This window comes from Zonotrichia leucophrys, chromosome 7, assembly GCF_028769735.1.
Source record: "Zonotrichia leucophrys gambelii isolate GWCS_2022_RI chromosome 7, RI_Zleu_2.0, whole genome shotgun sequence".
In the NCBI taxonomy this organism is placed as follows: domain Eukaryota; kingdom Metazoa; phylum Chordata; class Aves; order Passeriformes; family Passerellidae; genus Zonotrichia; species Zonotrichia leucophrys.
In genome coordinates this window covers 13,806,756-13,827,012 of record NC_088177.1, presented here as the reverse complement: position 1 = coordinate 13,827,012, position 20,257 = coordinate 13,806,756, and the positions used below count along the sequence as shown (strand labels likewise).

Sequence of the window (20,257 nt, the reverse complement as noted above, 5' to 3'; positions counted from 1 at the left end):
AGATACAGTTTATTTTTTGTGTGTGAAGTTTATTTCTTTAATCACTTAAAATGCAATAAACACTACAGAGAGAATGCTGAAATTACACAGGCAGCCAGATGATAAAATGCCACCTGAAGCATCCCCTCTTGTCAGTGCTTTTCCCTGTTTGGAAGCACCGGGTTTATTCCTGAGGGGCCACACTTTAATCCGCTGTGCCTGTGCCCAGCTACTAAATCCTCAGCAGAACTGGAGATATACCTGTACCTTTAATTTACAGCTGCTGTATTTTATGGCCTGTACAAATTAGATAGTGTTCTTATTAGCTCCATTGTCACAAACACTTTTTATATAATCAGATTATCTTTTTTTTTTTTTCTGTAATAGTTCATGCTAATTTTCTGTCACCTCAATTTTTGAAAGTCCTCCCTGAGACTTTCAAGCAACACTTTCTCTCTAGCTTGGCAATTCTGCCAAAAAAAAAAAAAAATCTCAGCTCTTCTAATAATGGTTATTTATCTACTAGTTCCTACCTTCCATTCTGTTAGAACACCCAGTGTTTGCTCATGAAATAGGGTGTTAATCGGCTTAATGAGACATTCTAAATGGTTTCCATAGATCTAATTTATTAATTATTCAGAGGATACTCAAATGGCTGCCATTAGTTTGCCATCTCATCCTGCTCTCTGTGTTCTGTACTGTAGCTGCTGGGTGGTGGAAATATCACTTGAGGGCAAGGATAGAGCTCTGAAATTGTTCTTTAAAATACTCTTTTTGAAAATATTTCACTGCTGGTGGTTCAGGAGGGAAACACAACAGATGATTTGCTCCAGCCAGAAAATTAGAGATTCAAAAAGGAGTGGAGTGAATCCAGTGTTCTAAAGAAACATAAGGGTCTTTAGAGTTGCTTACTGCTCATTCCTGTGTATCAGCTCTATGCATGTAAATGCGTTTTTCTATTTTTGGGTGTAATTCAGTACATTTGAGGGCTGACATCTGTGCCCCTGAGGTGACTCAGATGCCCCTCCTTGGCAAGCAGGAGTCAGAAGTGGGCTGTGTGTTCTGAAGACATAGATAGCACAGTTCGGGTTGGATGTGGCAAATTAAGTTATGTAGGAATCTAATAATATATTGTAATTTAAACCCACATGGAACCTTCAGCATTTGCTTTACGAATCTCTGAATACTTTTGGGAGCATTCAGACATGCTGCCTATTTCTGTAACTTCCAAAATCTATTACATGAACAGGGCTTCTTGAACTCCTTATATATCAGAGTATTTTAATTCTAGTAAAAACAATGGAAATGGGCAAGGAAGGGTAGAAGGTAAGGAACAGGTTTTTGAAAGAATTCAACTTTAAAAAAAAAATTAGCCTTGGTACCCATGTCTCCATTGTTGTATTTCTAAATATAATCAGAATCCAGTAGTACTTCATTATTTATTTGATTGTTTTATTCAGTCTGTTCAGTATTCTTCTTTTTGGAACTTTGTAATCTCTCTTCCTACACTATGTAGGTGTTGCACTTTTTCAAAAAAGGAAATTGCACTTTTAAGTAAAAAAAAAAAGGTAGTGTTTTTATCCATCATTGTATCAAAATAGAGTGGTTTGTCATTTTATTCAACCACATTTCTATAACCACACATAAAATAGCAACAGGGATAGAACAAATTGTACCTAGCCAGGGATTTGTATAAATTCCCTTCTTCTGATCTTATATTCATCTGTTTCTCCATGTATTAGGATTATATATCACCACAAGAAGTTTTTTTTTTTTTTGCAATGCTTCAAAAAAAGACACTGAATTGGAGCAACTTTATAGACAGAATCTGATGCCACACAGAGAGTTTATTTAATATAATAAGAAAAGCTGTATCTTATGTTGCAGGAAACAGTCTTATTGCTAACAAATTTCAAAATAGGTTACATATATGAAACTGGGATATGGCACCCAAAATCGCATTAAGCATTCCTAGTTTGTCTTTGTAACATCTGTCATTATCAAAACCAAATTCAACAGTCATTATTGTAGTTGCTGTTACTAGGGGGAAAAAAACCCTTTTATATTTTAGTGGTGCAGTTAAAAATCCCTGTAGGGAATTTAATTTGGAGCCTTTATAGCAGCAGCATAGACTAATATATTCCAAGGAAGTTAGATTGTCTGTGTCTGCTCCAAAAGTATTTTGGATAAATCCCAGAGTTCACCTCTGAAAGGAATCAGAGTCTGTGGGTTGCAGAGCTGGAGTGAGAAGTGCACCTGAATTTGTCTGTAACACTCAAAGCCACGCTGGGGTGTTTGTGTGTGTCCATGGATGCTGCACAAGGCATTTATTTATGGATTCTGGGACTGCACAAAGTCAGGAGCCTGGTATCCTAAAGGGATTAAAAGGTTCTTCAGGTCTTTGTGATGGCTGTACATGGGTGTCACTATAGGACATGAAGCAACACAAGTGCACACACTGCTGTTTTCAAGGTGAAAAAAGGGAAGTTTATTTTCTGATTCTAACATTTATAGATTTTTAAAAGTGACAGTGGATTGGAGGGTGAAAGTGCCACATCTTCAATGATACTGGACAAGCCAACAGTCCATCAAATTTCTCCTCTTTTCTAAAAGAATGCAAAACAATAAGTTATTTACAGAAAGTGTGTGAGAAAGTTTGTTACAAGAATGTAAACATCAAAAAGCTTAAGAAATCTTCAAAACTCCGAGTGACACATGGGATTTGTTTGCACATCCAAATATTTAGATCTCCTGGATCTCCTCAGCCATCAGAGCTGTCTTTGGTGCCATTCCCATTCCAGGCTCCACAGAGGATATGCAGATAATTGTGTAGGATATGCAGATAATTGTGTACAAGCCCATCACAGAGCATGGAGAGTATCTGATCCCTTCCTGTCAGAAATCCCTGCACAGAAGTCTGTATATTTATTTTCTGGAGGCAATTCTCCCTTGCCAGCTTCTCCAAGCCTTGTGCTGTTCCTCATGTTGATACCATAGGACGTGACTGATGGTGACCATGGTTCAAATGCCATTGGTGGAGGCATAAATGTTTTCTCCACATCAAAAGTGTGTCTGTTGGAGATAGAAAGCCAGACAAAAGCTGTTGTGCCTGATGGAAAGCAAGAAAAAAAATTTAATGAATAGTTTTATGGATATGTCATTAAAGGGAAAGTGAAATATAGGTAGGCACCAGTGATCATTTCATATATGCACTTTGCTGCTTGATTATTTTCTAATATTTAGTGTTCATGAATGTTTGGTGAAATGAAAACATAGTTTTGAATGGTCTAAACAGTTTTTTATTATCATTATTTAAATGCCAATAAGGCAGACTATCAATTTTAACTGTAAGCCTTGGGAAAACAGCCATCAGGTATCAGAACTCCTAAATAACACAGAGTAGAATCCAGGGAAAGAAAATTTATCCTCAGATCTTCTGAATATAAAGGTTTTACATTGTATCAATTTATTCACATTTATTGCCAAGTGAGATGTGTTATGATGAATTTTTCAATATTCTTTACTGGCATGTTAAAATCAGAAGTTGAAACATGGATGTCCAAAGATGGAAATGAGAAATGGCCACTAAGCTCAATCAGAGGCCTCTCTGGAACACAACTAAAGTTATGGTTTTATGGATATTGCTGAGAAAAATGTATCTACCAGACAGATTACTAGGCCATATAAATCCTATTTTATAGTAACAGGAAGCACAGCAGGAAGCTCTGATTTGGCTGCTAAAGTTATCACTGTGGTCCCTCCTTCTTATATAGGGACACCAGGTGGCCTATATTGTCTTCTAGGTGTTGAATATATTTATAGGATTTCTCCCAACATATCTCCGACTATCAGAGTCATTATGTAGTCAATTAGAATAGAGGCTGTTTCTTTCCTCCTCTCCCTCCCCTGTGCTGTCCTTGAAAAAACATCTGTGAGGGTTTTTATTTTTGGTAGCCCAATACTTGTTCTGATGAACATTGATTTAGTTTGTCTGGGAAAAAACAAAAACCAAGGAAAACATTACTTTTGCTACATCTTGCTATTAAGGGTATTGGTTTAGAAATGCATTGTTTTAGAAACCCCCAAGGGGGAAAGATATTTTATGAGCAGAGAGCATGAGTGAGCTTCGCTTGCTGACTGCAGATCCTGCAGGGATGGTGCCTTGCCAGCGAGAACTTCCCTGCAGATGTTGATAGGTTATGGCACATCAGTTGCAGAAGCACATTTTAGCAAACAAATCAAAGATCAGCACACAGACACCCAAATCCACCCATCTGAGAACTGTCTCCCTGTGTTTGACAATGATTTCTGAGCCTCACTCTGCAACCCAGAGCTGGCAGTGGCTCTGCCTATTGGTAGCCCCTCTGAAATCTGAAAGTTCCTTTCACTGTGAACTAAATAAATACATACATAGGATGGGAAAGCAAGGAGCTATTCATAATATAATGGCCTCTTCCATTATTAACTGGCAAAACTCCCAAAGGCATTAAAATAAATGAACCATAGCATGAATCAAAAAGGCAAAAATGATAACTTGGGACTTATACTTTATAAGTTTAATTAAATACGAATGGATTGCTGAAACAGCATATGACTTCCTACACTATTACTGCTAGAAATAATTTTAGTGATTTAAAGATAAAAATTGAATGAGAGGTTTGACTGTATCTCACCTAATTCCATTATTCATGGCTACTTTCCTGTTTTCCCTGAACTGCATAAGTTTTCTCTTTAAAATTTCAGTCTCTGCAGAGTGCATATGCAATTCTCCATTTAGCTCATTTTCCAGCTGTTTATATATAAAACCCTGTGAGTGTTTCATTTTACTGCTGCTGCTTTGCAGAGCCTTTCATCAGCATGGAATGAATAAGGAAATAAATTTTGAGACAATTGGAAGAAAAGGAAAATCATTTTCAAAATGAGCACTGAGCAGCCTGGAGGGCTGGACTGTGGCACGTGGTGCCACTCTGCTCACCAAACCACAAACTTGTAAGTCACACTAAGAATTTGAATCTGATCTTTCTCCACCTGAACTTTTCACCTAATTCCCTGGGTAAATTACTCCAGCTAGTACAATGGATGAAAGAAAGGAGAGGAATTTATTAGGCTTTACAGTTTTGCATTATTTTACATTAAAAAATACCACTCTCTGTTTTGAAATTTTTTTTTAGGAAAAATTCTTAAGGCTTTGTGATTAAAATCTCTGTGTTTATTTCTGAGGATTTTGCTGATAAATTACGGAGTATTGTCAGTGGAAATGTGTAGAAAAATAGAAAATAGAATTAAATTCTTCATAGAAAGATAAAAAATAAGAAAACAGAGAAGTCGCATAAATATTTGTGGCATTTCTACCTCAAACCTGAATTCTGCTCATCAAAATGGTTCTCATAGCCAACTGAATTTTCAAGTCTTTTTTAATATAAGGAATGGAGAGAAACTACTGGTGTCTCTTTGGATAAAGTGCTTTCAGTAGGCACAAAAGTGCTTTTGATAAGCAGAAAATCCAGAAAATGCATGACCTTTAAGAGTATTACTTTATTTGTATTTTGATTGTTAATATAGTACTGAAATTATTTAAAATGAGCTCTTAAGCCAACCTATTTTATGTCCTTTCCTGTTTAACTACCTTTAGAAGAATAAATAAAAGAGTTCTTCTGTATGTGCTGTTACCCCACAAACTGATGTAATCCCTTTGTGGAGGAAATTATTTGGAAAGCCTAAATTCCCTTCCAGAGGGATTGGCATCATTGAAGGAAATTGAGTTGTATTTGAGAAGAATTTTACCACTATACTCCCACTTTTCACCCTCACATGCGCAAATATCCATATCTGCTCACACAGGTCTAAAATCTCTAAACTGCAGGTGAGAAGGAGATATTTCTATCCAGAAAAACGTCAGAGAAAGTAAAACTAAAGTGTACCTATGAGAGATCGATTATTCCATTTATTTTCATACAAGTCTTAGTTTTTCTTGCCTTTAATTCTCTTAGTGATCGTTGGCTGAACAACTGTGTATTATCTGTCTTCAAGGAAATTCCATCAAATTCAAGGTTGTGATGAAGGCCAAATGTGTACATTCTATCAGGAACATACATATAAACCAAATTTGATATGTACAAAAGTCAAAAGTACAGAAGTGAAGAAACATTTCTCAAAAGAACATAGAAAGAACGAAGAGATGACATGAATTGAAAAGTCAAATGAAATGCGTCATAATTCTAAAGAGTTGTGCAAAACAGTAAAACAGGAAAGATCATCCCAAGATTACACTTCCCAAGAAGCAAATATATTTGTGTGATATTTCTCAAAATAGTTAATGAAACTATTCAAATATGCGAGATTGCACTTAGTGGAATTTAAATGAGATGGTAAAAAATAATTTCCATCAATTTATTCTATTGGGATGGGATGAAAATCAGGGATGTGCCCAGTAAAAGAGCTGTGATTTTTTTCTTTGTGTTGGTTATGAACGTGGTGTATTTTGCATTCCTTGCACATGCAAATTCCTACTGAAGCCAAGAGAATTTCTAGGTGAGGAATATATCTGAATCGACCCCATAATTTAATCACAATGTTGAAGAGTGAGCTTTTCCCAAAGTAAGCTGTAAATCAATGTGACACAAGAAAAAGAATGTACTGAAAGCGTAGAGCCGTGATGGAGAATAGGGATGGGAAATCAGAGCAAAAATACTGTGACTTCAGTCGCTGAGAGAAAATCTGAAATGTAACTTCAATTGCACTGAATTAAAACTAAATCAGCATGATCAACTAAATTGAAACTGAAATGTGCTGTTAGAAACATTTCATAATTCATAATTTTCTTCTGAATATTGAGAATGACAAATACATTTAAAAATAAAGCAGACAGTCACGTAGATGTGATTATTCCTGTATGCAAATAACAGGGTAACATCTTGGGGATGAGCAGAGCCATTATCAGGTACATGTGATACAAACCATCACTAGGAAAAGGCCAAAAAATCCAAGGGTATTCTGCTCCTGTGCTTTGTGTTTGACAGATGGTCATTGACCCAATTCAGCTCTGAAATGAGGCACTGAGCAGTAACACTGCACTCCCAGATCTGACATTTTCTGCAGGGAGTTATGAGGAATTAAATATTTGTTTCTGCCCTCAGTGGACACTGAAATTTACCTGCAGTGGGTGCACAGCTCCTGTTTGCATCCATGTATCCAAAATTCATTTAAACCTATTTCTAAGTTGGCATGCAAGTCTAGATCTGAGATTTTGTGCTTTTCCAGACGAAACAAGACACAATTGAAGGGCTGCATGTTCAAGATAATATTGTTATGATACATAATAATATTAGGTGCTCATAACAATATTAGCACCTTTTTAAAGTGGTGGGTACTGTCTGTGGAAATTGGCAGGGCCAGAGGTGTTCATACACTGAACCATAAATGTCATCCAGTCTGAGGGTGGACTAGGACACCTGTAACTCCTAAAAAACACGTGGGTGAATGTCCTTAGAGCAGGTTCTCACACTTCAAAGCCAATAAGGAGCACAACTGATGTGAATAATTGCAGGAAAGTGCTGCTTGGTTCTGTGGCATGCCTCTGTGTTCCCTGTTCAGAGAGTCCTTACATTCACAGGTTAAAAGATACCCCTTCCTCCCTCACTCTCCAGGCTTTGTTGTAATTTCTTATCTTCATTTTGAAGGGGTTTTGTTATTGTCCTCATTTGAAAAGTACTTCCAATCTTTTACATGCTGTGTGGCGCCTCCTACTTTTTGCAAGCTTCTTTATTAATATTCTAATCTTATTAATATTAATATTCTTTTTAATATTAAAAATTCCCAAAGCTTACTTCTCTACCCATGATTTCCTATGCTACCAATGCTTCAATTTACACTTAAAACTCACGATAAAAACTTGCTGCTTTTGCTAATCAGTGTAAAACAAAATACTGTGAAGAAGGCTGCAAACATCAAAATACTTTTTTTATTTTTTTGCTTAGATAGTTTGCAACCTTGATAAGATCAGAGAAACAAGTGTGGGAAGCTGTTGCCTGCGATACAGAGCCATTAAACTATTCTCCTTGCAGAAAAAGCAGTGATCACAACATCTCACATCTGTTCTTGCTGAACCTTAGAGCATGAAAGGAAATGAGATATTACAGGGAAAAAAAACCACCAAAAAAACCAAACCAACAGCTCAATGTACTTCTGCACTGAGTTGCAGATTCCACAGTTTTCTTCCTGCTGTGAAATCACTTTCCATACTGGCTTAGAAATTATAACGGATGTAGCAGTGCCCTAAATGTGTATTTAAGTACAAGGCAGACATAAACTGCTGAGAAGATTGTCTGAAAAAATGCTTCCCCAAAGAAGTCACAGCTTCCTTATGGCCTGCTTAGCCCTGGTTATACCAGTGACTACTGCTGACAAGGAAAGGAAAAGGCTTCCCCTTTTATTAAAGATTAATTCCATTTTGGATCAGCCTGCTTTCCTTGTTCTCTCAGTGTCTCTCACTGACCTACATAGAACTTACTCCAGGAATTTATATTAAAAAAAGAAAAGTATGAATTTTGCTTGATTCTAGGGTGCAGGAAGGAGCCAGCAGTGTTTTCTGAGGCATTGATTTCATCTGTGGCCTGTTTTAAGGCCCGGGGAGAGAGGATCAGCCCTGCTTTGATATCAAACAGTTCAACTCCAGACAGCAAATATCTTGACTTTTGCTTCTCAAGTTACTTGGCTGTGGAAGTCTAATTAATCTCCTAAAATTACAAAGACCTGCTGGACATATGGTCAGCTTCTCTGCAGATCTCACTATCACAAGAGCATAGAAACAATCACCAGTCTCCTTGAAAAAACACAGTAAGAACCCAACTGATTTTTAGGGGTGATTTTTGCACTGTCAAAAGTGGTTTTGCAACCTTTTCAAGACAAAGTTTACTGTACACTGAAATAGGTGGCACATGGAGGGCAGTTTCTTGGGTCTGCACCTGTTGGATAGATTATTCTAAATTTTAACCCCAAAGTAGAGGTGCATTGTGTTACCACAACAAGGAACAGCCAAAGCACAACTTTTTGGTCCTTTTATGCCAGAAACTTCACAGCTGTTGTTTTATTCTCTAATTGTTTCACCCACAGCTGTAATCTGTGAATTATGCTACCTTTTTCTTATAACATATTTTAAGCTATCCCGTTTTCTGCTTAGGGGAGCGTTTTATCAGTTGTGCCTTCATTAGTCATGGGGTGCAACAGCTGTGCTTTGGGGAGTAAAACTCTGGGTGGAGAGCAGCTCCACAGTGTATTTTTGAGAACTTCCACTTTACAGTGGAATATAAGTTGTATATAAACTTTGTAGGTGCCAGCTGTTAAATATTGTCAGGTAAACCTGACCCCACAAAATTTTCATGAGCTCTATAGGCAGAATTGCCTAAGAAAGAAATACAAAGAGCAAAATGAGCATCAGTTCAGTTCCTTAGTGTGATTAATGGTTCAGCTTATTGGATACTCTGCTTTTCAGAGGTGCCAAACATCATCTGTGAGCAGCACAATTTAACAAAGGAGGCTCAAGTGCTTTACCTCACCTGCAAAAGGAAATCTGCAGTGCATTTTGACTGAATCATTTAAATTTTTTTTAAACTTTGCTATTAAATCTAAATGAGCATTTTATTATTGAAATGTTTTAAATCTGTCATTTTGAAGCAATGCTTATTGTTACTTGAAGTAATTTTGTTTTCTCTCTGTATCAGAGGGAGTTAAATGTAAAAAGTACTCACTGGCTTCTTAAGAGCAAGGAAACATTTTTGAACATGACATTTATAATTAAAACATCATTCAAAAATGACAGCCAAAATTATGCAACAGCATGCCTCTGAACAGATAGGACAAGGTTTTAGAGAAAAATGCAGTTAAATTTGTTTGGGGATGGAAAAAAATCTAAATTTAAAGCTTCCCTGTGGTGTAGCTTTTTGCTGCCCTGTAGCTGGCTTCTGAGGGAAAAGAGCAAGAACTTGAGATGCTAAAGGCAAACCTAACTGAAATTCAAGAAAAATGTTGAATATCTTTAGACAAATAATGTCATAAAAAGAGAATTCATTGAGATCAGCAAAATAATGTATATTTATGGATGCCAGTGAGCAGATCTGGGGCAGACAGGGGAACAAGGCTGTGCATCAGTTCAGCAGCAAGGAATTGAATTCATAATCAGCGGGAAAAGAGAGAGAATGAAAGAGGGGAGGAACAAGTCCTAGCTTATTTTCCCACAGAAAGACAAAGCTAATGCCTATTTCCTGTCTGGGTTGCAATAGATAAAAGCTGAGGAGGGCTGCCAGTTATCTGAATTGATACATGCTCAGCTGGAATAAAGAAGAGTTTTGTAATTTATTTTGTTGAGCTCTTTTCCAGTTGTTTGTAGCTGCCACATCTAATTGTGCTTGTGTAGTCCTTTAATTTGCATGAAAGAAGATAACATAATTGAAAAACTCAGGAGTAAGACAAGTTCAGTTTACTAGCAGAGGCAAGTTAATTTGTTATTCATTAAATGCTAATGAACCTGGCACCTATGTTTTATTTGTTTCACTCAGTTTGAAATTGGAAAGGTCTTGTAACACAGCTAAGTCTGTGATAAACAGAGATGTTAAATTAAACTGCTGTTTTCCCTGATGTTCCACTAGAATAAGCAGGTTGGTAAAACTAGGCAGCTATAAACACGTGTGTGGTGAAGCATCCCCTGAAGGCAAAGACAGAACTGTGAGGAAGTCATTCACATATTCAGATTCCTTAGAGGACAGGGGCTAAACTTTTTGACCCCTCAGGGCCCAGTTTGACATATTTTCCACACAGAATGGAGAAAGTGTTGTTGCAATGAGAATTACACAGTGATCTTGTCTTAAAATCCATGGGCAGGGTTTGGTTTCTGCATCTGCCTGCAGTTGTGCTGCCATTACAACTGGGTGCAAGCATGAGGAGCAGCCTTTAGTTGGCCCAGATGTCTTTGATAATGCTGAAGAAATGGCTGAAAAGAATTCTGGAGTTGTTCTCAGAAGTGCCAAAGGCTCGCAGAAATCTGGGACTTATTTTCCCTTCAGCCACTCAAATGAGTTTTGAAACAACAATTTTTGTTCATGCATGTTATACTTCATTATTGTGTTTCATTTTGGCCTTAGTGTCTTTGTTGCTCAACTCTCTAAAGCTGTAGGAATGGGACTGAGCCTTAGGGGCCAAATTTCATTACTTACATGGCTAATTTATGTTAGTGGATTATTTATGGTATGTTTTACTGAAGAAGGTAGTTAAACTCATTTTTTAAAAAATCTGAGGACAGTTTAATGTTGGCTTCTTCTGAAAAGTTCTTTTCATTTTGTGTAATCTTCTTTTACAGAACTTTTAAAACATGCACAGCCTGTAAAGAAAATATATGATAGGTAAAGCACATTTCTAACTTCAAATTATTGAAAAATGTCCACAGATACAGGTCCCCAGATCATCTTACCTATGCACAATACAGATTCTGCCATTTGTTTGAAAGACAATTCTTGTTTCTGAATATGGCCTAGAAGGAATAAAATATAGAATGAAGTATTTTCTGAATATGGCCTAAAAAATTCTAGTTTGATTCAAGATTATCAGTGTGTATATGCTCAAAAATATTCTTGTGGTAGGTTTTGCTTATACTGGAATAATTGTAGATTGAGGGTGGAACAGAAATTTGGTTTATTCAATTTGTGCTGGTCAAGTGAGAGAGTATAAAAAATATTGTAGGAGCTTATTTACAATTGGAGGTGTCTTGTCTAAAGCAGGACGTTAAAAAAAAAAAAACCAAGAGAAAATAATGCCTCTAATATGTGTGCTGCAATTCAGGGTTGCTATTTTTATTTCCAGCAATACTTTGTAAACAACTTGAACCTTTTACTCCAGAAATTTGAAACTACATCTCCACACAAGCCATAACCTCATGTTCTTGCATAAAATCTGTGCTGGCAGAGGAGGAGGGAGTCTGAGCTGTGGGGATCCTGCTGGAGAGAGGAGAGTGAGCCCAGGTGAGATTATTTCCCTGTTGTTTGGCGGTACAATCACTACTGCTGAACCACAGATTTGAACAAGTAATGTGCAAGTTATGTATGGAAAAATATGGTAGCCAGAAAGCTTTCTAAGTTAGTGGTCTCCTGGATCACGACATCAATGTGCTAAGTTACAGAAGGTTAACTGGTGCCTTCCATGTGAACTACCAAAATTTAGTTATTACCTAAACTTTATTCCTATGAAATCATTCTGTGAAATATGCACAAGTGAACAAGCAAAAAATGATGGAATCATATTCCTAACTGTTTCAGCTAAGAATTTTTTTCAATAGTTTAACACCTCCCCACTGTTTCTTTGCATAAAGATGCAAAAAATAAAGAGTCAAAGCTAAGCTGCAATTTTTTTTTCAATTTATAAGCTACATAAAGATGTTATTGCCATCTTATTCATTCATCTCTGCTACAGAAATAGTTAATTTGAAAACTAAGGTAAATCTCTAAGCCAACCTGACAAGCTGACAGTGGAAAATATTGAATACTTCCATTTGAATTATGATTGATGCTGTGTAAAGAAGGGGAAAAAAGCCAACAAAAAACCCCAACAAAACAACAAATCCCAACTTTCTTGTGACAAGTAATGGTCTTTGGATCTTTTAGAGATTGAAATTCTCCAGACCTGGCTCTCTAACCCAGAGATGTGAGATGTTTTTCTAAAGCAAACCCCTGTCTTTTGAAGCCTGCTCTTCATACCATGTGTCTCTTAAATCAGCTAAGCTCTGAAAGCATCTTTCTTATTTGTTCCACTTCAGACCCTCACTGGTGTACTGCTGTTTTGTATACCCTTGCTTGCTACACGTTTTTATCTCTGCTGGAGGGAGAGAATGGCTCTGGTGGGGAAAGAGAGAATCTGTTGCTAAAATGAAATGAGAAAATAGCCAAGTTATTGTGCTGAATCAAGGAAATTACCTGTATCTTTGCCCTTTCTTATAGTGTAGAGGAAAACCTGTACAAAAGCTTTTGTCAAGAGAAGAGCTCAGCTCTCCATCATGAATTTCCCTGGATTCAACACTGGTTAACTCCATCTTGTTATTGTTATATTCTCTGCTCATTTTCTGACACACTCTGGAGTAACATCACTTTCTTCTGAGACCAAATACCCTTGTCATTGCACTCTGTAATTTTTTATCACTGGTCCTGACTTTCCTGTGCTCCCCAGCCTCCTTTCTCCTGAGGGCAACTCTCACTGTGCTCAAGTCATCATTTTAAAATTAACATAAAGACAGGTGATGACAATCAACCTTAAATGGGCATCTCATGCTCCCTGCACACCAATTGGATGGCAAAAAAACCCCACACGAAGATCATTTAAGACCATTTTATGAAGCACTTTTGTTGGTACTTCTTTCAGTATATATTTTTGGGCTCCTTGAAGCAGCAGACCCTGATTTTGTGTAGCTGTACACAGATCCTGGTGGCACTGTCCTACCTGTCACACGCAGGTTAGACCATGGCTCTCTTGGTCACTGGGGAATATTCCCAGGAGCCCTGGACAAGCATCATATCCTGCTGTGACTTTGTTATTAGGTTTAATCATACTTCCAGCAAGCAGTGGAATGTGTGACCACACCAGCATCTTCTAGATCACATCTGCTCATACAGGGAAGTAATATCTGAACAGAGCTTTTACATGAAATTAAATGTCTTATTTCTGCCAGTTGGCATGCATTCTGTTCTGTTTTAGTGTCAAAATTAGGCTTCAAAATTCATCCAGGATGTAATGGAATGGGTGCAATAAAATCTCTTGTAGGATTTTATAATGCATCTCTAGATAAAAATAATAGCACTAAATGCTAAAGGCCCAAATTACTTGTCTGCAGTGGATTATTTGGCTTTTCAGTCATTAGCTCAAAGGAATGAAAAGTGTAAGGAAGGAGTAAGGAAGATCACTTTTTCAGAGGCAGAAATGTTTCTGAGCTACCCCTCAAGCAGTGAGCTACACAGTGAGATACTTTGAGATAAAAAATAAGGCAAAGCAGTCTTCCAGTTGTGTCCTGCTCTAATTGTGCCATTCAGGAAGGATCCCCCATATCAGCTCAGCTGCTACAGCTCATAAAAATAGCTTCACCTTCTAGGTCTGTAGCAAAAAAATTGCATCTCAGAACTGGTGGAACATTTCTTCTGCCAGTACCACTTGGGAGGCCAGTATCTGAAGATGTATCTAAGCTGTATAAAATTTTCATCTCTGGTCCTGCAGCTCCATTGATTCTTTCTTCTTTGCAGACAGAATTCTGTGAGTATTCAAATTAAGTATTTCAAATTGCCTAATCAGGAATCAGAAACTAAACTGAAATAGTTGTCAGATAGAGAGCACTTTGAAATAGATATAAACTGCAAAGCAAAAATTATCTCTAACAGGTGACATGAGAAATAGAAGATTATTTTTTTAATGCTATGAATGAAAGGTATTTTAATTCTTTTTGCAGGTTCTGAGTTTAGGGGGAAATTTTTTTCCAAAAAATTTGGAAGAAACACCAATCCCTTCCTGGCTTTTTTTTTTTTTTTTTGTCTCTAAACTGAAACCATGATGTTATATTTTCAATTAAGTCTTTCTGAAATGTACCTCTTTCAGACTGAACTAATGTCCGTAAACAGTAAAATAAAACTATGCAAACTAATCGAAATATATACAGGTAATATAATATCAGTATATTAAACTTGGATGCTCAGTAAATAGAGAAAATATTACTTTATTATCAGAATACAATATCAAAACTTAAAAAATGCATGATTGCAATTATTTGCTGAAACTAGAAAAATTAAAATAATCTAGTTTTGTGTTTTGAAAATTCTTTTGATCAGCCTTATGGTGTGGAAGCCTTCATTTATCTGTGTGAAAATTTGATTAATTCAAATTGACAGACAGGTTTATCAGCAGCTGTCAGCTCCGTGTGTCTGTCAATGACTGAGAAAGAAAAGCAAGCAAATGTATCAGATAATATATGATTATGCCATTGCACACCTGTTTCATTAACAAAAATCCAGACAATTAGTACTTGATTATTAGTGGTCATGAAAAGACTGATTGAAAGTGTGATGGTCATGAGCCTCAGTATTAAAAGTAGTTTTGTTGCAGCTTTTGTTGATTTTTCTGATCTTCTCTCTCCAATGATGACTCTGGAGTTATTTGAACACTAAAGAAAAAAAAATTATAAAGATTTTTGACATTACCACCTATTAAGGAAATAAAGAATAGTGTTCATCCCAAATCAGGCAGCTCTCATTTACCAACTGAGAGCTTAGAAGTATTTTCTTCTTTAGTTAATGTGGTCTCATGACCACTGCTCTGTTCAGTCACTCTGTCCTCATAGGAAGGTGAGGACCTGGTATCTGAATGAATTCCAGGAAAAGTAATTTCCAAGTAAGGAAGAGAATTTAAGATCCTACATGAAAAGAGAGTAATGAACACAATTACTGCCTCAGTAGAATCAATCACAGAGAACTTTCAAATCAGCTCTTTTATCCAACAAACCCACATTTTTAACAAGTTAATTCCAGCTCCAGTCTCAAACATCTCATCTAAGATGGATAAGGCACTGATGAGCTGCTGTTCTCTGTACAGCATCAGTGAGGAGCAGGTCCTTGCTGATGGAGTTCCATGGGATTTTTGAGATCAAATTCCCTAAGCAAAACAGGGAAACACAGAGTTCTTCAGGAAGCACATCTGTTGGATTGCCTACATTCATCTCTTGTCACTGGGAGAGCTCCCAGTTCTCTTGATACCACCAAGGGATGAAAAGGAAGCAAAACACCCAGTGAAACCTCTGAAAACAAAGAATTTAGTCACTGCATCTCATATTCTGCTACTTCTCTGTGGGGGACCCTTTTGTTCATTTTCTCCCAAGTCCAAATACAGGTCACTCTCAAAGGAGACACTGCTTTTATGAACAAGAGAAAGATGACATGAGAAAAAAATATTTTGTTTTTTTTTTTTTTACTGTGTTGGCTAAGATCATGGCCTTCTGGCCACCATGTAGCAATGTAAAATAAAACTCAACCTTTTAGCATTCAGATGAATGGGCAGCTTCTGTTCCATCTGCAAAGAAGCAAGTCCTCCAATCTCTTGAACTCCTTGGCTAGTGACTAAACTAAGCCTGGATGGAGTGGCAGTGCTGGGGCTTTGCAGCAGTGTACACTGTGACCTCAGTGTTATTTAAATGTTCTTGCTACAATTCCTGTCTCTTTCTAGCAGCTTTTTGGTCTGTGGTGTTAGCTCCTTGAGTGACCTTGCTTGCTCTTTTGGCTGCCCAAGCTGCTGACTGCTGTGCTGTTTGCAGCAAAGCCTGCAGTCCTGGTGACAGATTTCTAGCACAGATTTCTGATGTACTGCTTTGGCTCTCTGGGTATATCTCTCTTTCATTCTCTCTGACTCAGAAAGGCTGAGGGGAGCACTGAATACAGGATTTTTACTAACTCCAGCTCTGCTAATACCTCACAAAGCGTGGATGTGAAGTTATTTATATCATACAGGAGCATAGAACATTTTCTCCTTGTAGGTAAGGAGATTTCACATGGTGCTTTGAAATGAAAGGCTTTACTTAACCTGCAAGATCTCAGTCGTTTAACACCACCAAGGTCAGATCTGCAGAATGGGGAAAAAGAACATTTTAATAGAACATCTACTCACTAAGCAAAGGCAGAATAAAACCAGCAATAGCTTGTTGCAGTATGAATGTAAGTCCTAATGAAACTGTATGTGCATACATAACAGAATAATGAATGGAGTCCTCAGATAAACTTCTTTCACATGCACATTCATTTAACTAAAACACTTGTCTCTGTTAATACAGGAAGCAATACAATGAAGCTAAATAGACCCCAAAATATCCAGGACTTCTCCAAATTAGCTGGTGTAACATGGAAAAAAAAGCAAGGCAGGACTCAGTCCTCTTTCTCCCTCAGTAGTGACGACTCCAGCTCAAGGGTTGGCAGTGAGGCACATTTACAAGTTTTAGAGGTTTTCTAGCTTTTCTCCTGGAAAGAAAATTTTAATCTGTTTCTGTTATATATAGAGCCTAATTAGGAAGGAACTGGCTTAAAATGGCCAATAGTTACCAGGCTTGAGGCAGGTACTCATGTGTGTGTGCACATGCACTGGCACAGCAGGGATAGAAGCAGATCTCCGTGCCTGTGGGACTATGTTGGAGTCCTAGATGTTGAGAATATTTAAACATATATATTATACATAAAAATATGTATTTTATATCTATATTACATATATAACTTATGTATGTTATATTTATAGTATAATATATATATATATATATATTTATATTTAAATAGATGTGTGGTGCTTTCTATGCTCAGCTTGCTAAGCTTTCCTAAGTTCAATTTGACTAATTGCTTTCAGAATTAGTCACAATTCTGTCAAAAAAGAAGTTAGAAACTAATTATATTCATTTCATCAGACACAAAGGCTGGCTTCAAGGATCTGAGAATCCACTTCTGAAATAACATGTGGACATCTAAGTCCTATAGTGCAAACTTCACCTGGGGTCTGGCCTTCAGAAACACTTCAAAACAGATGCACAAGAGCACTCTGGATTATAAAACTATAATCATCCTTACTTCAGTCAGCATTAAAGATTTAATTTTAAGGCAATCCTTTGAGGAAGAAAAAGATATAAGAAACTCAACGGTCAAATAATTCAATTACTTTTATGCATTTCTTTTCAAGGAAAATTTCCTTACATATCCTTTCCTTGCTTATTTATATTTTACCAAAAGGATGTGCAGGTCCAGTATCATTATGTAGAATCCTTCATTAGCTGTAGAAGTTCAAGAGCCTGGTGTCAAAAAGCTGGAGTTTCTTGCAAGAGAGTTCTTTTTACATAATGACTTCCCTACCTAACAAACCTTGAACCATTTAGCATGGGAAGCATTCTCATTTTTCAGATAACAAAAATTCATCTGCAGTATTTTCTCCGTAGCCGTGTAATGAGGCTTGTAGAAACATGTCACACAGAAATAGAATGAATAAATCAAATTGTACAGGAAAAAAAGGAAAAACCCTCAAGGATCTGGCTGTAGAAATGACAAAGAACAGGGAGCTCTGCAGCTCTCTTGATTGTCACTTGAAACCCATTTTTTTTCTCTGCTCTTTAGGAGAATGTTTTAGGTAAATTTCCTCCTGCCATTGTATTGCTGGGGTAGGTTAGGGATTCTGTGCAGAGATGCTTGGAAAAGTCCAAAGTTCATTTGGAGGAGTGTATTGGAGAAGTTATGGAGGTTGGCTTTCCTGAGGCTTCACCTACTTTACAGGTGATTGTTTTTCACCTTGTAAAATGCTTTGTAAGTGTGAAAAGAAATGCTCATAATAGACTTCCAGGATAAAGAATCCACCTTGGGAAGTTTGTGGGTGACTCCTCCTCAGGAAGGGGAAGGGAATTAAAGTGTACTGATGTCTGGTTTATCTTTGGTGCAGAGAGTTTGCCAGGAAAAATGTCAGTGAAGAAGGATCAATCTCTCTGTTTTACTGAATCTGAGCTGAAATACAAATGTCAAGCAATTTCCTCACTCTATCAGGAAGGCGGGGAGAAGTGGGGGGTAGAGTGATCCTTCCATATGGTCATGGTGTGCAGCAGAGCTGCTCAACTGCACTTTAAAGGAGGTGGAAATGAGAAGGAAACGACCCAGAGCTGTGGAAGAATTAGCTCCAAGCACATCTCGATGCATTGCAGCTCTGAACATGGCAGGTTTGGCTGTGCTTCCCACATCTCCTCCAAGGAAAGGGAGCTGCTGTGCCTGGCTGCTCCACAGGGCACTGGCAGCAGCAGCACAGGGGGGAGCCTGCTGATCCACAGGCTGTTTTTCTGAGATGGCCTAAGAGTTGTTTCAATATATTTTATAAGTATATGGGAAAATCAGGAATCAAAACTGCACCCAATCTTTTGGTATTTGCATGGCTACAGTTATCATTAATGTTTTAGTATTAAGTCTTGCCACAGCAAGACTTGTTTTGAGTAGCATTTGATTTTGTATATGAGGTGACGTTCCAAGAAAATTTGCCTGCTGTTACAGCCAGTGGGAACAAAGGAAACCAACCCAAGGCTTGAGTTCTGCATGTCAGTACAGATGTTCTGCCACTAGAAAACATATTCAGGATTTTATTTCTGATTTGGATGCTCAAACAACTTAAAGTTGCATATGTAATTGTATTTATAGTAGAATACATATAATTTTTCACAATTTAATCTTTTGGTCATATTTCATTTAGTCTTTTTTTGCTTTTAGATAGGTTCTGAAGCTCATTTGACAAAAGAATATCAGGGCTTGTGCAGAATTATGTGGTTTTTACACATGCCACTATCTGTATTGTAATGTGTTCATTTTCTGAGCAGTAAACCCAGCATTTCATATCCATAAATTTTAAGCTGAAAAAAAAAAATAAATAATGCTTTACTTTCTCTAAAGCTTCAGTTAATGAAAGGTAAAAATGGAAAGCTGCTGCTCCAGACATGACAATTGCTGGAAACTGCTTTATACAAAAAGCAAGATTCTTTGGGGAAAATTGGAAAATTGCAAATGCAGTACTTTTTTTTTTCCTAAGAGATGAACAGTGAAAAAACTCCCAACACTTCAAGTGACTAATCAATGCCTAGAATGCAAAAACATATCACTTATTGTGAGTCAATCAAACAGATTGACCATTTCATTGTGTTTACTTAACAAGGAACTTTTTATAGTTCCTCATGCAGATATGTAGGTTTTGTCATCTGTGACAAAAATTGTGAAGAATTATAAGCGGATAGTGAGGGAAAAAATTCTTTAAGTGATTTGATACAAGGCAAAGAGAGTTGGTTTATCTTGGAGCTGGAAAAGAATGTATATATTTCATTTGATGCCTAGAATCAATGGAAACCTGATGGAATCAATGATACTTGATCAATGGAAATAAAAGAAAACCCTATATAGAATGGAACATTATTTCTATGTTAATTGTACACTGAAATTAGGTTTTTACAATTGGTAATTGGAGAATAGAACTTGGGGTTTTGGTGGGAAGGAAGTGTTTGATTTTTTTGGGGTGGGGTTATGTTGGTTAGTGTTTTTTCCCCATTTTTGCTTTGTTTTTACTTCAAATAATGCTGGTTTAACATGTCACATTACTCACAGTGTGAGTTTGCTACTGGCTTAAAACTCTACACCTTCATGATTTTCAGCCTGCATTTGTTTTGTTCAACAGCAGCACATGGATTGTCCCTACCTGGTGTTTACATAGAAAGTTTTTT

At 37.1% G+C, this 20,257-nt stretch overlaps 1 long non-coding RNA gene across 2 annotated transcripts in view; it reads left to right on the top strand.

Moving 5' to 3' along the window:
- Nucleotides 1–20,257, top strand: part of LOC135450323 (uncharacterized) — a 197,564-nt gene that overhangs the window by 166,886 nt on the left and 10,421 nt on the right. For both annotated transcript variants that reach the window (XR_010441021.1, XR_010441020.1), the window contains exon 3: nucleotides 11,830–11,987. This is a non-coding gene — a long non-coding RNA (uncharacterized LOC135450323). The remainder of the gene's footprint in view (nucleotides 1–11,829; nucleotides 11,988–20,257) is intronic.